Genomic DNA, 20,162 nt, shown 5'->3' on the forward strand with positions numbered 1-20,162 from the left:
AGAAAATATCCTTAGAGGGAGAGAGTGCTTCCTTCTTCATCTCTTCCTCCCTGCTGCTGGTCAGAATTTGGATTATAGCTGGAGCTCCAGCAGCCATATTGGGCCATGAGTTAAGCTGGGAAATAGAAGCTAAGCACCCAAGAGGAGAAAATGGAAAGATCCTGGGTACCTAACACAGTGGAGTTGCCCTCCAGTTCTGCACTGGCTTTATTCCGCTGCTGTGAACATGAGAACAACTAAATCTCTATCAAGTTTGAGCCACTTATTTGGAGTTTTTCTTACTCCTAGCCAAACTTTATTGTAAGTAATAACAAATATCACATTTGATGGAAGATGGGTGGTTCTGTGGAATATTTATTTAAAATTCGTTTCTGTCTTTATCACTATAATGCATTTAGGCTCTCACTGCCCCCTCAATGTTGGACTCTTCATTCAGGAAGGGCCCAGATAGTGTTTACTGGCATACTTGAAGCTAGGAGAGAGGAGAAGAAATTCCAAATCCAGGGCAAAGCAAACCACTTTCCTCCTTCTCATACATTCATTCGGTCTTTCATTTAACAAACACATACTGACAGTGCCAGATGCTATGAAGTATCTCAGATAATCCTCACAAACAAAATAGAGACAGAGAAGGCATTGTTCCCATTCTCTGGAAGAAGAAAGAGGTTCTGGGAATTTAGGTAATGACAGAGTGAGAATCATTCCACGTTCCTGGATCCTGAATTAATTATTGAAAAATAACAAAACATATTTTCACTTTGACTAGTGGAAAATTGTCTTCTGCATTCTATAAGTTTACTCCAACAGTGCAGAGAATGAAATAGCTTGGAAAGTTCTGTGTTTCTGAGAGCAGGAGAGGATGCTGGTGGTGATGATAGGGTTGGGTTAGTGGTTGTTATAGTTTGCTAGCTGCTAGAATGCAATATAACAGAAACAGAATGGCTTTTAAAAGGGAGGAATTTATTAAGTGGCAAGTCCACAGTTCTAAGGCCATGAAAATGTCCCAACTAAAGCAAGGCTATAGAAATGTCCAATCTAAGGCATCCAGGAAAGATACCATGGTTCAAGAAAGCCAATGAAGTTATTAGCATTTCTCTCTCAACTGGAAAAGCACATGGCAAACATGGTGGCATCTGCTAGCTTTCTTTCCCAGCTTCTTGTCTCATGACACTCCCCCAGGGGCGTTTTCCTTCTTCATCTACAAAGGTCTCTGGCTGCGTGGGTTCTGACTCTCTCTCAGAATCTCAAGCCTTTTCAAAAATGCTTCCTTTTTTAAAGGATCCCAGTGAAGTAATCAAGACCCACCGGGAATAGGTGGAGTCACATCTCCCTCTATTCAAAAGTTCATATCCACAATTGGGTGAGTCACATCTCTGTGGAGAAAACCTAATCAAGTTTCCAACCTACATTATTGAATAGGGATTAAGAGAAATGATTGCTCCCACAAGATTGATTAGGATTAAACAAACATGGCTTTTCTAGGGTATATAAATCCTTTCAAACTGGCACAGTAGTATTAAGAGGGTAGGGTTATTCAATCAATGAACACACACCTATTGAGTGCCTACTATCTGCCATGCACTGCTCTTGGGAAGGGACCACCACCAATATGGTGTTTTTAAAGGAGAACCTTCTACTTTAAAGTGTGGACATCATGGTTTTCTCTGCAGACCAACATTGTCAGCACACTTTTGTGATCCAGAAGGAAAAATACCAGCCTGGGGTACAGAGAGCTGGGTCTGGTTCCAACTCCACCATCTGTGAGCTGTGTGCCTTTGGACAAGTTATTTGACCTCAAAAGACCTTCTGCTTCTCCTCTCAAGGCCTTGGTGAGTCTCCTGCCTTTACTTAATCTCCTTTTAGTGTTCCTCAATTCAGACTTGGCTAAACTCCTCAGGACAGTGCTATTTAAAGTTGTCCAAGAGATTGCACCCTCTGTGTTAATTCAGGATCCTTCCTTTATGTACCCCCCCATTTACATAAATAAATGTCCAGCTTCAAATTCAGAGTTCCTTTTTATAAAAGTGAGGAGACATTTGAAAAGGAACTGTTGTTATAGTTGAATCAGTCATTACAATCCTATTTTAACCTCCTGCTTGGCCTTTCCCTTTTGGGAGCCTCCTCTGGAAAAGAGTTCCATAAAAATGTATTTTCAGAAAGTTGTTTGGTGATAAGAATAACATGGGGCTTTTGATTAAACCAACCAACCAACCAACAGATAAACAAAACCAGGATCCTGCATCCATCTTTTGGATTTGTGATTCTACAGTTTGGTGTGACATAACCTGGGACCTGGGAGATTCTTGTGATCAGATGAATTTAGAGAGCATGTTAACTTCGGAAAAGCACTTGGTGTTTAGTCTCCCCCATTTTATAGATGGGAAAATGAAGGCTCAGAGAAACTAGATGGCTTGCTCAAGAACCATAAGTTGCTGGGGCATAAGCCCAGACTTGAATTCAAGTCCTGGGGCTTCAAGGAAGTTAGAAGCAGAAATTTGAACCTTGATTTTCCCACTGACTAGCTGTGTGACCTTTGACAAATGTTCTATCCAACTCACAAAGTATTAGTGATCAAGGGTCTAGATGATGTGCCAGGTCATTGACCTGCCGGTGCTGACAGGTGAGCAAGAGAGAAGCAAACCTGTCCTCAGGTATTTCAGAGTCCAGAGGAGGAGACCAACAAAGAGCAGGACTTCCAGATGTGAGAAGTGGGAGCAAAGCATGGGGGAGGACACTATAAATGTCTCCCATCCACCGAGGGTCTGGCTTGCTGGAGCAAGGATGGCTTCCCCGACGAAGGACACAAAGGAAGAACAGAACCAAGCAAGTGTAAGGAGGAGAAGAGCATCACAGACATTGGGGAAAACACACACAAAAGCCAAGCCAGAAGCATGAACGTGGGCCTCTTGAGGATCCCAGAAGTCCAGAAAGGTGACAGGGTACTCCGGAGACTTGGGGAGGGGGCTGGAGCAAGCTGGGCAGGACCTCATCAGCATGCGTCTGCTCCACCTAAGGAAAATGGGACAATGGGATGGGAGTTGTGCCATCAAATTTTGAGGCATATTTGAGAGCCTCAGAATCTTCATCTGGCACATTTTGCCTCCCTCTTCTCTAACTTGCCCACCTGTGGTCTAATTCTCTATCCATCAGTCAGACAGATGCTTTAAAAAGAGATGCCAGGTACGGTTTTGATGCTCCTTTGCTCAAAAGCTCCTAATGGTTTCCATCTCATTCCTCACTCAGAATAATGTCCAGAGTGCCCAGGGTGGCATGCTTCACCTGCCCCCCACCCCCACCTCTCACCACCCTCCCCTTTCTCCAGCCACACTGGCCTCCCTGCTGTTCCTCAGATGTACAGAGCACAGGGCCCCTGCACTGGCTGTTGCCTCTGCCAGGCGCTCAGCCCTAGATATCACATGGTTGGGCTCCCTCACTCCCTGAGGCCTTCACTGACCACCCCAGTAACTCCCTGTTCCTTTTGGCAGCTTTGTTTTTCTTTAGGACACTTACACCTGTGGTCTTACATAGTTATTTGTCTCATTTTTTATTGTCTGCTCCCCCTATTAGAAGGTAAGTTCCATGAGAGCTGGGGCTTTGTGTTTGTTTGCTGCTGGTTCCTGGTAGTCTGGCACAGAGATAGCAGCTGATAATATTTGTTAAGTAAATGGCTAAATAATACCTATCTCAGTTCATTGACAAATTGCTACATACACAGCACCGGGTGCAGTAAGTCCTAGGTAAGTAGAAGCTTCCTTTCTATTTCTACTACATCTTCCCATTCCAGATTCCCAACTAGAAGCTCTTCACAGGCCACCATTCATTCCAGATGCTTCTGCTAGAGTCTCTGCCTTGCCCTGCCCATCCCTACCCTGCCTGTTCCATGCTGCCCTCGAGTCGGCTTTGTTGTGTCCCTGGAGGTGGAGGTACAGCACACTGCCATGTGGCTGAGATGGTTGGGAAGCCGGTATCTCTTGGATCTTGTCACTGTCCTGTTTCCACTGGGCACTTTGTGGTTAGGGCCTGGCTGCTGGTCCATCAGCCCTAGGCGACATCAAACATATGCCAGGGCTTATGATGAATTGGGACCACTTTACGGGTACAGAAAATATAAGCCCTTCCTTGAGCCTTGACTGAGGGGTTCCTCGCTCTTGACCCCGATACAAACAGCATGCCAAAGAGACTGCATTAATCCGAAAGTCCCCAGCAGTGCGGGCCTGGCCTCATGTGCAGAAAACCTGCTTACGTCTCCCCGTTCTTACAGCGTGGCTTCAAGTTCCCCAGAGAAGTCACAGGCCACTTAGAGATGGCAGTGCTGTCTTTCTTTAAGGAAGAGGCGCAGGCTATATTCCTGGAAGGCTTTCTCCTTCTTTCTCACCAAGAACTCACATGCAGACATGTGAAAGCTTCTGAGAAGGCAGACCTGTCAACTCTCAAGGGGTCTTTGAAAATCACTAACTCAGGTGTGTTTGGTCTGAGGCTCCTGGATTGCTAATGGGTTTGGACATGGACCTTAGACTTGTATGGATGATGGCTTAAGTCTAGGTGCATTTTTTTGGAGAGCAGGTTCATTGCTTTGTTTGCATTGTTAGATGGTTAAGAATCAGCCCTTCTAACCCTCCACACGGAGACAGAAGACTCACCCACAAGCATTGTGCCCATTGCATCCCCCATGCACCTCCAGATTCTGCTGATGCCTGCTGTCTCCATTGAGAGCTCCCCGGTGCTGTTCAGAATAAAAGGGGCAGACAGTTAGTAGCCAACACAAAAATAATAACAAACAAGCTTAGGGAAAAAAAAACCTGAAAGGACAACAACATTTCCAGGTCTTTTTCAGCCCTGGATAAGATACTCTAAGATTTCTGGCCTTGAGAAAAAAAGTCCTTTTTTTTTCTATTCTTTTTATATATTTTTGTATTTTCCAGATTTTCTACAAAAAGTTTTTGCTACTTAATCATGAAAAGAAAAGCCTTTGTGTCAAGGAAAAAAAAATCACTGTCAGTACATAAATGTATCTGCATTCAGCCCTTCCCTTTATATTTTTGAGGTTTTTAAAAGTCTTTGTATTGTTCAGTTGATACATTTTGATCACCAAATTTACTGAAAAAAAGCATGAACATTTTTAAATGCATTAGTTTACTCCAGAAGTATTTAGTATAAGGAGTTAATGGAAATGTTTTAAAGGACAATTTTCATGCTCTGATATGTTCCATTAAACGGTAGAATGCGTCATTTGCAAAGATGCGCTTTGATGGATAGTTTTGATGTGGCAATGATTTCAGTTCATTTGAACTGTTGTAAAGTTTTATTTCTCCAGAGGCTGAGCTAAATTCAGTGGGCTAAATTTGCCCTTAGATTCCACTTTAGGCCAACCTTCTCATTTATCTATTATTAGCTGCAGTGGAGGTTTTAAAAAATGGATTTTAAACTATTGCTTCAGCTGATGAGACCAATGCAATAGCTATTTAACTCTGTATTTATAAGATTTCCTAGAAGAAATTTAATTGTCATATAAATACTTGCAGTCAGCTTCTATTGTTGCTATAGGTATCTTTCTTGACTTTTCCAGCCCTGGATAAGCTACACGAAGATTTCTGGCCTTGAGAAAAAAAAAATTAATTAGGCTTTATATGGGATACCCTTGTAGCCAATTTGTTCTGATTCATCTGGGACAGATGTCTGTGTAGTTTAGAGTATCCACACAAAAGGAAGACAATATAAAATTATTCTCATCATCGTGGAGAAAGACCTCATGTTTCTTTGTACCCAGGGCATGTTAGAATCAGGTTTTAAATCCCATGCCTGCCAACATGGGACAAAAATCCTAGCATGAGCTGAGACTCAGCATCAAGGGATTGAGAAAAACCCTAGAATGAGCTGTGACTTAGCATCAAGGGATTCAGAAAACCTTCTCAACCAAAAGGGGGAAGAGTGAAATGAGACAAAGTCTCAATGGCTGAGAGATTCCAAAAGAGTTGAGAGGTTGTCCTGGAGGTTATTCCTATGCATTAAGTAGATATCATCTTGCTATTCAAGATGTAATGGAGAGGCTGGAGGGAACTGCCTGAAAATGTAGAGCTGTGTTCCAGTAGCCATGTTTCTTGATGATGATTGAATAATGATATAGCTTTCACAATGTGACTGTGTGATTGTGAAAACCTTGTCTCTGATGCTCCTTTTATCTACCTTGTCAAGAAACGAATAGAACATATGGAATAAAAATAAATAATGGGGTAACAAATGTTAAAATAAATTTAGGTTGAAATGCTAGTGATAAATGAAAGTGAGGGGTAAGGGGTATGATATGTATAATCTTTTTTTTTCTGTTATTGTTTTATTTCTTTTTCTGTTGTCTTTTTATTTCTGTTTCTAAATTGATGCAAATGTTCTAAGAAATGATGAATATGCAACTATCTGATGATATTGAGAATTACTGAATATATATGTAGAACAGAATTATATGTTAATGTTTTTGTTTGTTCTTAATTTTTTAAATTAATAAATAATTTTTTTAAAAAAAGCTGGAGTTTGTAGATCTGTGTATACAGACCATGAAGTGTACTAATAAATAGCTTTTCTGCCTAGCAAAAAAAAAAAAAAAAGCAAAAAACCCATGCCTGTATTCTAGCTATGCCATTTTCTAGAATTCCAGACTGAATTTATAGGGATAAAAAGAACTTAACTGAGATCAAGCCATTTGTCTTTAAATGTGTAAGTGCAACTTTGACCCTTGGCTCTGCCTCCTAGCTGTGTGACCCTGGGCAGCTGATACAACTCTGATCCTTTTCTGTGAAAAGAGGATAATAATATACATCCCGTTTTGGAAATAAAGTATATTGTGGTATAATCAGCATAGGATATGTGGCACATATTTCAGTTCATTTCATTTTCCCCATCTAATTCTCAGAGAATAATGTCAATTGAACAAACAATTAATTGAGCACTTATCATATGTCAAGTCCTAGAGATACCAATATTCCATTCAAGAATATTTGAATGCCTTTAAGAAGCATCTTTCAGAAAGGACAGAGCCCCAATTACCTCAGATTGCAAAAACTGTTCTAATTGCAGTTTAAAGAAAGTGCCCCTGGATCCAAGGGGAAGGTGTGTTTATTCCCACTGGCATGGTTTTACAAAAGGGTTCAAGAGACCTTGGACAAATAGGAGCTGACCTTAAATATCAGCAGCATTTTGGAAATCAAAGGCAAGGTGAAGCCAGAGGATGTGAGTGGTAGGGTCGGCAGAGCTCCACGAGGGAAATGGCCAAGGAGCAGAGAAAGATGGGGAGGCCCAGTGGCCAGAGAGCTAGGTGCAGATAATTGTGTCTCTTCAATGCCATGGCCTGTCCCTATAAGTCAGTCTGACACCCCATAAGGTTAAGTCTTGGGAATCTTGCAGAAGCTCAGTAAGTGCTCACTGCCTTCATTCATTCACTCAGCAAACTGTTATGGTGTACCAGCTATGTGCCAGTCCTTGTTCTAGGCCCTTGAGAGTCAAGAGTGAGAAAATCAAAGTTTCCATGTACATGGGGCTGACATTCTAGCAGGGCAAACAGGCCATAATTTGATAAACAAATCCAGGCGTCCCTTCTTTTTTTGCATTTTGCCTGAGTGCACTTTGCAGATATTGCATTTTTTACAAATTGAAGGTTTGCAGCCACTCTGGTCCAATGGTACCATTTTTTCAGCAGTGTGTTCTCGCTCTGTGTTACTGTGTCACTTTTTTTTTTTTTTTTTTTTTTTTTTGCCATGGGTGGGCTACAGGACTCAAACCCAGGTCTCTGGCATGGCAGGTGAGATTCTGCCACTAGGCCACCATTGCACTGCCCATTGTCACATTTTAATTTAAAAATGTCCATTGTTTTCTTAGACACAATGCTATTGCACACGTAAGTGGTGACTGTAGACTGTAAACTTGATTTTTATATACTTTGGGAAACCAAAAACTTCTTGTAGAATATTGTGACACTCACTTTACAGCAATGGTCTGGCAGTAAATCTGCAGTATCTCCGAAATGCGCCTGTAAACATACTGTAGAATGTAATTTCAGGGGATTAGTGCTACAAAGTAAGGGAAAGTGTAGGGGATGGACCAGAGTTGCTATTTTCCGTGGGGTGGTCAGAGAAAGCCTTGAGATTCAGTTGAGATGCATTTCTGAAGCAAGCGGGCTCCAGGCAGAAGTGCAGTAGGTACCAAGGCCCTGAACCAGGCACCCACTTTGGGTGCTCACGGAAGAGCAGAGGGGCTTGGGTGCTTCTGGGGCAGTGCTAGGAAATGAGGTCAGGGAAGCCGGGAAGAGCAGGGTGGAGGGTTTTGAACCCTATACTCTGTAACCCACCCTCTGATCCTCTCTGATCCGCCTCCTCTCCTCCCTAGGTGCCCGACTCACCTTTTCCTTGGGGATCTCACTGATCCCATCAGATCACTGGTGCCGCCAGGCCCTGCCCACTCTTTACCTCTCTGACCTCAACCTGAACACAGGCCCTTCCCTCCATTCGCTCTCACTCAGCAGAGACCAGGCTGGACTGTTCAGCCGAGGGAGCACTAAAGGGAAGTGAATAGAATAACTAACAACTGCCCGCTGGACAGGGCTGTTCTCAGAACCCTTGAGGCTGCCCATAGGTGGCCTGTCCCAGCCCCCAACCTGGGCAGTGGCCACTTCCCTATACCTGGCACCCTTCCTTCCCGCCCAGCACGCTTGGACTCCCGGGGTCCAGGTCCTGAGAAAGGGGCCCACAGAGGAGAAGGAGGAAACTTCTCACTAGTCCAAGTCCCGCCTTCCAAACTACTTCCTGTCCCAGCATCCTCCTCTTCCCACCTGATTGACACTGGGAGCATCCATTCTCCTCCAGGGAGACCCTGCCTACCATGTCTGGGCTTGGAAACCCAACTCAGTCACATCAGAGCATTGGCCTCTCAACCTCGTTCCAGATCTCAGGTCCATAGAGTTCCTTGCAGCTCCCTCGGTGGACCTGGACTTGGTCTGCCCCTGCCCTGAGGTGCTTCAGGTGGGAACTCTCACATGGTCTAGTCCCTTAAAGCTCTTCTTTGCCCACCAACCCCAGTGGGCATCTCCTCCATTAGGGGAGGCAGGGAGGACCAAGGCTGATTTCTTGTTGCCCACACTCTTTGCCCATGGTGCTGAGTCTTCCCAGGTCAGAGCAGCATGGTGGACTCATTGGCTGTTTCCTGAAGACCTAGTAGACCTTCTAGACCCCTCATCCCTTGAGCTAGGAACCTTATCTGTTTATGGGGTAGATAATAAAGTAATTGTGCTGAGCTACTTGTCCAAATGCAAATGGGATGTAAAGGGAGCAGAGCCTGCATGTGCTGCCTGGAGGACAGAGACCTGGGAGAGGACATGACACATAACATAAGTATATATGTTGATAAAGGATATATGTAAACTTGCTAGGCTTGTTCTAAGAATATGCTATATTCAAGACAAAGAGTCTGTGATGAATTCTCTTGGTTTCCAAGGCAAGGAGACTTGAGAAAGTGCTATCATTGAGAAATGGAGGTAAGGATTTGGAGTGCAGATCTGCCTAGCTCTGGGGCTGGGATTTTGACTACCACACTGTATTGCTAGTTAAGTGAAGAGTCCATAGCATGGGGAAGAGAAAACAAGGTCTGGAAGAATTCACTGAGCCAGGGCTCTGGGCCACTACAACATTTTGTGCTGAGCCTCATTCCATCATAGAGTGCACAGTGGTGTCATATGAAATTGAGAAGGGGAATTGCAGAAGAGTCCAACAAGAGTCACTTCTCCTGCTCAGGCAGAATGGTGACAACAGAAGAGGAAGGTTTGTACCTCCAGGAGGGTAATCAAACACATTTACAAATACTTCTTCATCCCTCACCTCCTTCCTCCCTTGCAGTCACACAGTGAGGGAGAGGTCATAACAAATGACCATGAGCTGGGTGGCTTAAAACAATAGGAATTTATTGTCTCACAGTTCTGGAGGTCAGAGGTCCAAAATGATGATGTCGGCATGGCCATGTTCTCTCTGAACCCTGAAGAGAATCCTTCCTTGCCTGGCTTCTGGTGTTTGCCAGCCATCCTTGGTTTTCCAATGCTTGTAGATTTGTCACTCCAATCTCTACCTTGGTTTTCATGTGGCCATGCCAAATTTCCTCTTCTTTTAAGGACATCAGTCATATTGCATTAGGGCCCATCCCCATCTCAACTCATCATATCCTCAAAGTTCCTATTTCCAGTAAGGTCATAAATTCACAGAACCAGGGGTTAAGACTTCAACATATCTTTTGGGAGAACACAATTCAGTCCATAACAGTTATTATCTCTCTGCTTCACAGATGAGATAATAAAAGCCAAAAGCCTTGCTGTGAGGTCCTAGCTCTTTCAACCCAGGAAGCTAATCCTCAAGAAAGTCAACAAGATTGCTCCAGAAATTTTTGAAAGTGAAAATGTAGGGCTCTTCCAAGGCTCAGAAAGTTTGGGTGGCCCTCAAGAGCCCTCACAGCTGAAGAGGCAGAGATTTTGGCTTTGGAGCCTGTTCTCACTGCATTTAACAGCTTTTTTTTGAGGTAGTAGGAGGTGTTCTGGAGCCCTGGGGTTTCCCCACACCCAGAACAAGATGAGCCTTAGAGCTGTAAACCGAAGTCTCTAGAATTATGATTATTCGCAGCCTTTCTGTGGTTAGGTTGCGAGGCTGCCAGTTATCTTGCTTTGTGCCCAAGTAGGACATTACACCTGTTTCTCCAAAAGGTAATAAGATCTAATTCCTGGCCATAAGGAAGAAGAAAGGCCCAGCAGCTTGTTTCCTTATTTGCATTGCAAAACCAACAAAAGCCTTGCTGTGAGGTCCTAGCTCTTTCAACCCAGGAAGCTAAGCCTCAAGAAAGTCAACAAGATTGCTCCAGAAATTTTTGAAGGTGAAAATGCAGGGCTCTTGCTGGCTGTCCCCTTTTCCAGGCTGGTGTAATCACACTATAGCTCCTTTTAACTGAACCCCTCCTGGGGGACTGCTGGTCTACCTCCATTCACCCACCATTTCAGTCTCTTCACACCTCAGGGAAGCCTGAACTGTTCTTTTATTTCTCCCTTTTACAGCCAAGAAAACCCAGGCTCAAGGAAGCAGAGAAACCAGCCAAAAGTCACCCAGTGAGTTAGCAGCACAGCTGAGATTTAAACAGAGCATTTTGTTGTCTTTCTATTTAATTAATCTGAAAACCATTACTGAGCACCTGCTGTTTGCACTAGGGAAGATATGGGGGAAAGGAAACATAAGCCTGCTTTCTCTAGACTGTCTGGGTTGGCTCCTCTGAGCTTTGATTAAGGGCTGTCCTACCAACTTTCTTCCCCCAACTTCTTATCGACGTTGTTAAATGATATGAAGATTATTATATCTGCAGATGAAGAGACCGATGCTCAAGGAGGTCCAGAAACTTGCCAAAAGGCAGAAGGAAGCAAACAGCTTTTTTGAGCACCTGTATATGCTAGGTCATTATTATTACCTCACTTTACAGAGAAGGAAACTGAGGCTCTGAGGAGTGTGGTGTGACCAAGGTGGTACAGCAGGCCTGTGTGCCCCTCCATCCTGTCCCATCAAATCCTCACATGGAGGCCCCTATATATGTGGGATTTAGAGTCATGTGCCAGGAGGGCCCATCACATCCACATGGTTCAAGCATCTGATTGTGCCTTCCTGGTTTTCTAGGGCTACAGTTTCCTTCCTAACTGCTTGCTTTGGTCATACCCTGGCTGTAACTGGAGAGATACATGCAGTGCTTCCAAAAAGTAGAGGTAGGAGCAAACAAGTGATGGAAAAAGGCTTGTCAGTCCCTGGGTTTCTGCCTCCAGGGCCGCTGAGGCACTGTGCTGAGACTATATAGGGCCCTTAGGTAGTGCTGTGCCACCATACCCATGTCTGCTGCCAGCTCTGTGTTAGACAGTGGGCCTGTTTTTACAGACGTCTTCTCATACAAGCCTCTTATCTCTGCTGTCAGAGAGGGTTTAAGCTGTCCAAAATGAGGCAGGGATGCGTCCCAGAGGATGCTGCCTGGGGCCTGGCTTCTTTCCCAGTAATGTCCCCAGCTCCATGGTAGTCCACATTTGACCCTGGTACCAAAACAATCCAGTGGGCCTATAGAGCTTTCCCTGAGATTCCACAGGAGGGCTGTGAAGCTGCAGCCTTTTCCCAGGATGCTAATTAAAAACAAAACCAGATCAATACAGCATCATAAATAATTCAACTTGGAGAACACCAGGGACCCAAGGTTCACGCTGCTGCTCAAATCCCTCCAGACCTTGTTCTCATAGTTTTCAGACTTCCTGGAGATTTCCCAGAGATGGCGTCTTGGGAAGCAGTTGCACGCAACCCCTGAAAACCTGGGGCTAGAGGCTCAAACAGCTGCCATGGATATGGGTCTCCCACAGACTGTGCCCTATCTGGGGGACAATGGGTGGGGAGGGGACCTGTTGATGAGATTGCAGGGCTTATCAAATGGGAGCTGAACCTGGAAGCAGCATGCCCCTCTCCTCAATGAAACTTCCAAATGTCTTCCAGTTGGGGAGTTGATTTGGACTGAGAAAGGCCTGGTTTTTGAGTTCCCATAGTATCCATAGGTGAAACTCATTGAGAGAAGCCACCCTTTATCACTACATTTCCCTAACAGAGTCCTGGAAACCAAGCTGGCATTGGTAGTGGGCTCTAGACCCCACTGTCCCCTCAGCTGAACATGGAAGTTTGCCCTCACATCCTCCTAGGATCATGGGTCATGGGAGGGTGGTGCCCGAAAATGACTTCAGAACTGTTTGCATTCTCTATCATCATCATCTTCACCATCATCTAAGGTAAAATTTATTGAGCGTGACTCTGTACCAGTTACTACTTTAAGCACTTTATAAACAGCACATAATTTAATCTTCCCTCAGACTCATGATCTATATACTCTCATGATCCCCATTTTACGGAGACCACCTGGGGTTTGCAGAGGTCATCCATGCTGCCCAAGGTCACACATGATTAGTTAGTGGTGTTCTCAGGAGTCAAGTCCATGTAGGCTCACTCCAGAGTCCACAGTCCAAAGGCCAAGGACTGCTACAGTCTATTGTTCATAGGGTGGTGTATAGGGTCAATACTTTGTGGTAGGAAGAAGAAATAAGAGGACTATGAGGAAGAAACAGGAATGTTTCATTACATAGTTACATGAACTGAAATGTTGGTTCTTTTCAACATGGATTTAAAAGAAGAATGCTGAAGGAGGAAATGCAAATAGTAGAAATTGTTGGTAAATTGACTCCAGGGCTCAGCTTTCCACTGCAAACTTCTGAACTGTGGTCAGGTCAAGGGGTGACCTTGACACTGTGCTCAAGAACCTCTCCCCACCTCCCTCTCCTGCCTCCCCCGACTCCACACCAGATATACAGACATATGATAGATACTTGGTATGCAATAATTTAACCATCCTTGTATTAACTTGCCATTTTTCTGAAAAAAGCACTTGGATTGTTCCTAGTGACCAGGGAAATCAACCTCCCAATGAAAATAATTTTGTCATATCTCCTAAAAGTTAGCACTGCACGAATTCTGTAACCCCTTTCCTTTCCAGATGTGAATCTGAAACGTTTTTGTTTCTCTCATTTATGGTATCTCCCCTTGTTTTCAAAATGTTTATTTGAATCTCTTTTGAGAGTTTTTTCTTACCTTGTTTACTATTAGTCTCCTAGTTTTCAAAATGCATACTCTCAGTGCTTGTCAAATGTGTACTATAAGTTTATTTACTTATAAGTTCCAGGGCCTTAGTCCTAGGTGGGTCCCAAAACAAAAAAACAAAAACCTTTTCGGAAAGGTTCATGTGGTGGAGTGGGGTAGATAACGTCTTGGGCTCTACTTGTGTATTAAACAGAACCTATAAACCGCGGGGAAGTAATCATTTGGCATTTGGCTCATACAAAAACCCCTCACTTCTCGCTGAATGCAGAATTGTTAATTGACATCAGAAATCTTTTTCTTTTTTTTTTTTTTCAAAAAATTCCAAGTCTGTGATCTTATTTCCGCAGCTCCGTGGAAGTGTTGTGCTGAGATTCACTGACAGGTGAATCAGCCAAGCTGCCTGCCCAGCACCCACAACTCAACTTAAGCTCTTACTCACCATCAAACATATTGTCAGTGTGAAATACACTGGGAACTTATATGCTACAGTGCTTCTAATGAATTTATAAATTACAAATGCCTTAGAAACTATCCCTCGAGAATGTCAAGCACCTTCTAGGTAGTGAGATAAATGAAGCATTATGCTGCAGGACTGGTAAGAGAACACCGTTAGTGTTAAGGTTGTGGCCTTGTTCCTTTGAAGGCTTGGCGCACCAGTATGGGTGCTCAGGGGGATGTGATGCCTTAGGTGGTCTTTGTGAAGACTGGGCTCCTGTCCACTTGACTCAAAACTCCCCTGACACACCATGAGAAGTCCTTGTACCCATGATTGGTTAACCATGAGCAGAGGAAGCAATACTAGCTCTTCTGGCAAAAGGAAAGTTTCTTTGGGTATTTCTGGGAAACGATTTCCTCCATGATAAAAAGGATGGGTGAGGAGAAACTGCCCTTCCTTGTTTCAAAAATGATTCTATCAAGATACGCATTTGAGGGCTGAGGTATCCATTCTGCTACCATGCAACAAAGCTGAGGACAAAAGCCAGAGCACTGAGAAGGCATATAAGAAGCTTCCAGGTCCTTGATAGCATCATGCTGCGAGTTAATCAACCTGCCGCCACCCACCTTTGGACTGCTGAGATAATAAGACCTTTGTTGTTTAAGCTACTGATTTTCTAACTTTGGTGTGCATGAGAATCACTTAGGAATCTTTTAACATAGAGATTCACTTCAGTGGGGCAGAAGTGGGGCCCATGAATTTGCATTTCTAAGGCTCCCAGATGATGATGGCTAAATTTGTTCCGGGACCACACTTTGAGTAGCGGTGCTGGTTTAAGCCAATTTTAGTTTCGTGCTCTGCTGCAACCCAAAGCATCCTAACTGCTAAACACTTTGGGGGGGGGGGGGTACCTGACAATGAATAGTTTTACTCCATGCTTGCAAATTCTATGGCAAACATCCTCTCATTTGATCCTCACAACAGTCCTAGGAGGGAGATTTACCCTCCTCACTTTGCAGAAGAGGAACTTGAGAATTAGAAAATTGCATTTGTCAGAACCTTTTTGTTTGCAAGTGAAGGAAACCTAATTTGAATGAATTTAAGCACAGAAGGGAAGTTGTTGACTTAACTATTTAGAAAGAATAGGGGTAAACTTCAGGAAGCACTGAATCCAGTGACTCATATTATGTTGCCAGGTCTTTGTTACTCTTTTTCTTCCTTGTTTATCTTTCTACTCCAAGCTAAAACTGAAATTGATGCAATAAAAACTAAGATGCATCTGGAAGCTGATATGTGATTTTATTGCATTGAAAGCCAATTACAGTTACACTGCCACATTTCTAGATCCAAAATTTAAGGACAAACATTTCTCAAAGAAAATATAAAGCAAGAGCATGCAAATATATAAGAAAAAAACAAGACTGAGCGCTTTTGAAAATATTCAGGAAGTATCTTCTTTCTTTCCAATCTGTATAACTTTTATTTCTTTTACTCTTGTAATGCTCGAGCTAGAACTTGCAATACAATGTTGACTAGGAGTGATGAGAGAAGACATCCTCGCCTTGTTTGCATTCTTAGGGCGAAAGCATTCAGTCTCTCACTGTGTTAAGAAAGTTTCCTTCTCTGGTGGTTTGAAGTTGCATGTACCCCAGAAAAATGTCCTTAAACCTCATCCATTCCTGTGGGTGTGAACCCATTTTCAGTAGGACCTTTTGATGTTACGGTGTGGCCTACCTCAATCAGGATGGATCTTGCTCTTATGACTGGAGTCCTTTGTAAGTGAAATGAAATTCAGATGGAGAGAAGGTCATAGGAATCCAGAAGTTGAATATCAAGGGAATGCAGAAAAGGAGAGGCCAGCATGGGTCTTGCCGTGGGACAAGCCAAGGACCAGGCTCACCAGCAGCCGGTCCCAGAACAGCACAGCCTTGGGGAAGAAAGTGTCACCTTGATGATGTCTTGAAGCCTCAAACCATGAGAAAATAAATTCCAATTGTTTAACCAGACCCATTGCATGGTATTTTCTTGAGCAGCCCAGAAAACTAAAATATCTTCTATACCTAGATTTTTTATAGTTTTTATCATAAATTGGTGTTTAATTTTTGGGAAATGCTTTTTCTGCATCTGTTGATATTACACGGTTTATGTTATTCCATCTATTAAAAACTATGTTGATTAATTTACCTATGTTGAACTAACCTTGCATTTGTAGAATAAATCTAATTGGTTGTGAGGTACTATCATTTTTATATTGCTGAATTCATTTTTCCAATATTTTCTTAAGGATTTTTACATCTATATTCATGAAAAATAATTAGTCTTCATTTTTCTGTTTTGTAATATCTTTTTCTCTTTTGGGTATTTGCATAATGATCCCCTCATAAAATGATTTGGGAAGTATTTTCTCTGCTTCTATTTTCCAGAAGCTCATTTGAAGAATCAGTACTATTTCTTCCTTAAATGTCTCATAGAATAAACCAGTGCTGATGCTTTCTTTTTTAGGTAAAGATTTTAACTATCAATTCAATTGCTTTAATAGATATGAGAATGTCGAGGTTACATATTTCTCCCTGATTAAGTTTTTACTTAATGCAATTTTATTGAGATATATTCTCACATCAAATAATGCATCAAAAGCATACAATCAGTGGCTCACAGTATCATTATATAATTGTGCATCTATCACCACAATCAATTTTAGAACATTTTCATTACTTCGTGAAGTTTTTTGTTTTTGCATGGGGAGGCTCTGGGAAGCGAACTTGATTAAGTTTTGATAGTCTGTGTCTTTCAAGGAATGGGTTCATTTTATCTACATTATCACGTATGTGTGGAAGTATCTACTTGTTCAAGTGCTCAAAGCTTTCGTTTGTGAGGTGGTGTTCTAGTTTACTAGCTGCTGGAATGTGATATACCAGAAACAGAATGGCTTTTAGAAGGGGGAATTTATTCAGTTGCAAGTTTACGTTCTAAGGCCATGAAAATGTCCCAACTAAAACAAGGCTTTAGAAATGTCCAATCCAAGGCATCCAAGGAAAGATACCTTGGTTCAAGAAGGCTGATGACATTCAGGGTTTTTCTCCCAACTGGAAAGGCACGTGGTGGACATGGCGGCATCTGCTAGCTTTCTCTCCCAGGTTCTTGTTTCATGAAGCTCACCCAGGAGCATTTTCCTTCTTCATCTCCAAAGGTCTCTGGCTGTAGCTCTGTAGCTCTTTCCAAATGGTTCCTTCTTAAAGGGATCCAGTAAGCAACTCCACATTGAATGAGTGGAGACACACCTCTATGGAAATCATCTAACTAACAGTTACCACCCACGATTGTATGGTTCACATCTCTATGGAAACAACCAAAAAGCCCCCAGCCGGCAATACTGAATGAAGATTAAAGGACATGGCTTTTCTGGAGTACACTACAGATTCAAACTGGCACAGGTGACTTCAGTGAAATTGCATCAGTTTCACGAACCAGATTTTCAAGTCAAGTAGTTAATAAGCAATAAGTCTTTAACTTGGTGGCTTGCTATTCCTGAGGGAAGAAACAGCTGATAATGAATGTTGGTAACATGAAAGCTGGCCAAACATAGCATCCTCTATCAATAGTGGAAGGTGAATCTCTATTTGGTACTAGAAGTACCAAATGATGGTGATTTGGGAAGTACACAGCAGCTGATATGATGATATATGTTTCCTATCTATATTTGCAAACTTTTAAAGTTGTCTAGTAAGTTGTTTCAATAATATAAATTTAAAATTAATTTTAAATTAAAATTTAATTTCGGATAAAGTATCCAATTTATTGTTTTCTATTACATAACTCCATTTATAATTGTAAAATGTCTTCTGGACTTCTGGCAATCATGCCTGATGATTTTGAATTAAGTATTTCAGATAAAGTATTTGGATTAGTATTTTGGATAAAATATCCAATTTATTGTTTTCCATTACATAACTCCATTTATGATTGTAATATTCAGCTTTTGCCTTGGCTTTGACCAAAGGTGTATTTTAGCATTTGTCAATTTGTTGCATCTCTTCAAGGCATACACATGAACACACTAATACATACATGTGCTTATACATGTACATGCGTGCACATGCACATACCCTTGCTATTCCAATGTCTCCAAGCCTTGCCAGCCTTTAGTTATATCACTCTGACAATAATTCCTGTAGCTTGTGAGTAATTATTTTGTTTATATGTCAAGACTTTATAATACTGAAGTGCATATTAGCTGGGTCAGAATGGACAAATTATTTCAGATCCTCCTAATCCCCTCTGTTCCCTTAGTCTTGAGTTTGGCTTGTTTTGCCAAATCCCACTTCTCTTTTGAATCCATTGGCAGGGATCCCACAGTGCTTTTGGTGGCCAGATAAATTCAGATAGAGGTGGAATGCCCAGAGTAGCATGATAATTCCATGGCCATCATAGCCTATGAATCATCCTTCTATCTTTTGACTTTACTTTTCCAGTGTATCCTCAAGGTCCCTGCACAACCCAAGAAGGCTGTTGGAGCTTCAGCCATCACATCTGCCTTGGAGATCAGAAGGAAGAACAATGGAAGAAGTAAAAACATATAGATTCTTTTCCTTTCAATGAAACTTCCAGAAAGTTCCACATAAGACTTTCGTTTGCATCATAAGGCAGAGACTGCTGGTCTCTGCTTCCTTAGTAAAAGAACATCTCATCTTTTCCTAGGTTCGTGAGTGTGGGGAATAAAGACTATTTTCCCCCTTGCAGCTAAGATATCTAGTCAATGGAAAGGAGACAAAAATGTCATGTCTAACTTCTAGAAAATATACTTAAAAGAAGGGGTACACCCTTCTTTTTCCCTTTTCCTCCTGCTGGTTGGGATGAGGCATGATTGCCAGAGGTCCAGACGACATTTTAGCCCATGGGGTGGAGATCAAAGGATGAGGAAAGGGAGCAAGAAGAGAGAAGCAGCCTGGGTCCCTGACAATCATGGAACAGCCATATATCCTTGGTTTGCTTCTACACTGATTGTTTTCTGACTGTTTTGACTTAGTCACTGTTATTTATTCACTGTTATTTAACCAGCTGTTATAGCAGCTGCCATAACTAATACACAGATGGCCATCATTTGCAGAGTCCAGCCTATACTGGAAGTTCTAGTCAACATTGGAAGTTTGATGGTTGGATTGGTGGGAGGCATGCCCTCTTTGGGGCTCTTAAGAGAATCTCTAGGGGTCTTTTAATGACTTTACACAAGTCATTGTGTAAAAGTTTACACACCTTACCACCTCAGCCTCCTACTCAGAAATACTGATTCACCAACCACACTACTGAAAATAATTATGTGAATGATATAACTTTTGGATACATATTAGGCGTGGTAACAGTGTAGAGGAAGAAGAGAAGTTGAAGTGAGTTAAACCAGAAGCTTGATGGTCACACAGGCAGAACCAGGAGGTCCAGAGCAGGAGTCGATATGGCTGATTTATCCATTAGATATAACCAAATTAGACCTGGGCCAGCAGTTAGAGAGGCCACCTTGAAAGCCTCTGCAGAAAAATTCTAGTAGAAAGCAAAAAACAAACTGGAGTGTCTAGAGAGGAGAGCAGACACAAAAGGAAACGCATTCAAGGATACAACCAGAGAGGAAGTTTGGTGAGGTGAGTCAATGAAGGAGACAAAGAAGAAGTAGTCAGAGAGGAAGGAGCAAACCAGAGTGGTACAGAATGACCAAAGTGAAAGGAGGGGAGGAGAAATGGATTAAAAACACCAAGAGCTGGAAGTCAAGTGGGACTGAATATAGAGGAGGCTCATGGGTCTGGTTTTTAGAGAACCACTGGTGCCCACAGAGGGAGTTGTCCAGTGGGGTATAGTGAGTGGGACAGATGGTAGTGTCATAGAATCTTAGGGAAAATGGACTTAAAAAAAATAAAGAGGAAGCTGTGAAAAAATTAATGGATCAAATAATTTTCTCGTAAAACAAAGTTTTTGACCAGCCCTATCTTTGCATGGTGTTTGATGCTTTCCAAGGAAGATCAGTTACATGATTTGCAGTGCCTAGTGCAAAATGAAAGTTC

At 42.5% G+C, this 20,162-nt stretch overlaps 1 protein-coding gene and 2 long non-coding RNA genes across 3 annotated transcripts in view; 1 reads left to right on the plus strand and 2 right to left on the minus strand.

The window, feature by feature from the left end:
• PROM1 (prominin 1) overlaps positions 1–4,665 on the minus strand; it is a 326,288-nt gene extending 321,623 nt beyond the window's left edge. Inside the window, exon 1 of the mRNA XM_077136450.1 lies at positions 4,641–4,665. The gene's annotated coding sequence lies outside the window, so the exon portion shown is untranslated. The remainder of the gene's footprint in view (positions 1–4,640) is intronic.
• Positions 4,666–5,520: 855 nt separating this feature from the next.
• LOC143663057 (uncharacterized) lies at positions 5,521–8,855 on the minus strand. The gene is made up of 3 exons (XR_013165781.1): positions 8,667–8,855; positions 8,387–8,541; positions 5,521–5,596 (listed from the first exon to the last, which is right to left on the minus strand). It is a non-coding gene; the product is annotated as an uncharacterized LOC143663057 (long non-coding RNA).
• LOC143663059 (uncharacterized) lies at positions 8,820–19,072 on the plus strand. Its single transcript, XR_013165784.1, has 3 exons — positions 8,820–9,005; positions 11,072–11,122; positions 18,585–19,072. It is a non-coding gene; the product is annotated as an uncharacterized LOC143663059 (long non-coding RNA).
• The last annotated feature ends 1,090 nt before the right edge of the window (positions 19,073–20,162 follow it).

This window comes from Tamandua tetradactyla, chromosome 19, assembly GCF_023851605.1.
Source record: "Tamandua tetradactyla isolate mTamTet1 chromosome 19, mTamTet1.pri, whole genome shotgun sequence".
Taxonomy (NCBI): Eukaryota; Metazoa; Chordata; class Mammalia; order Pilosa; family Myrmecophagidae; genus Tamandua; species Tamandua tetradactyla.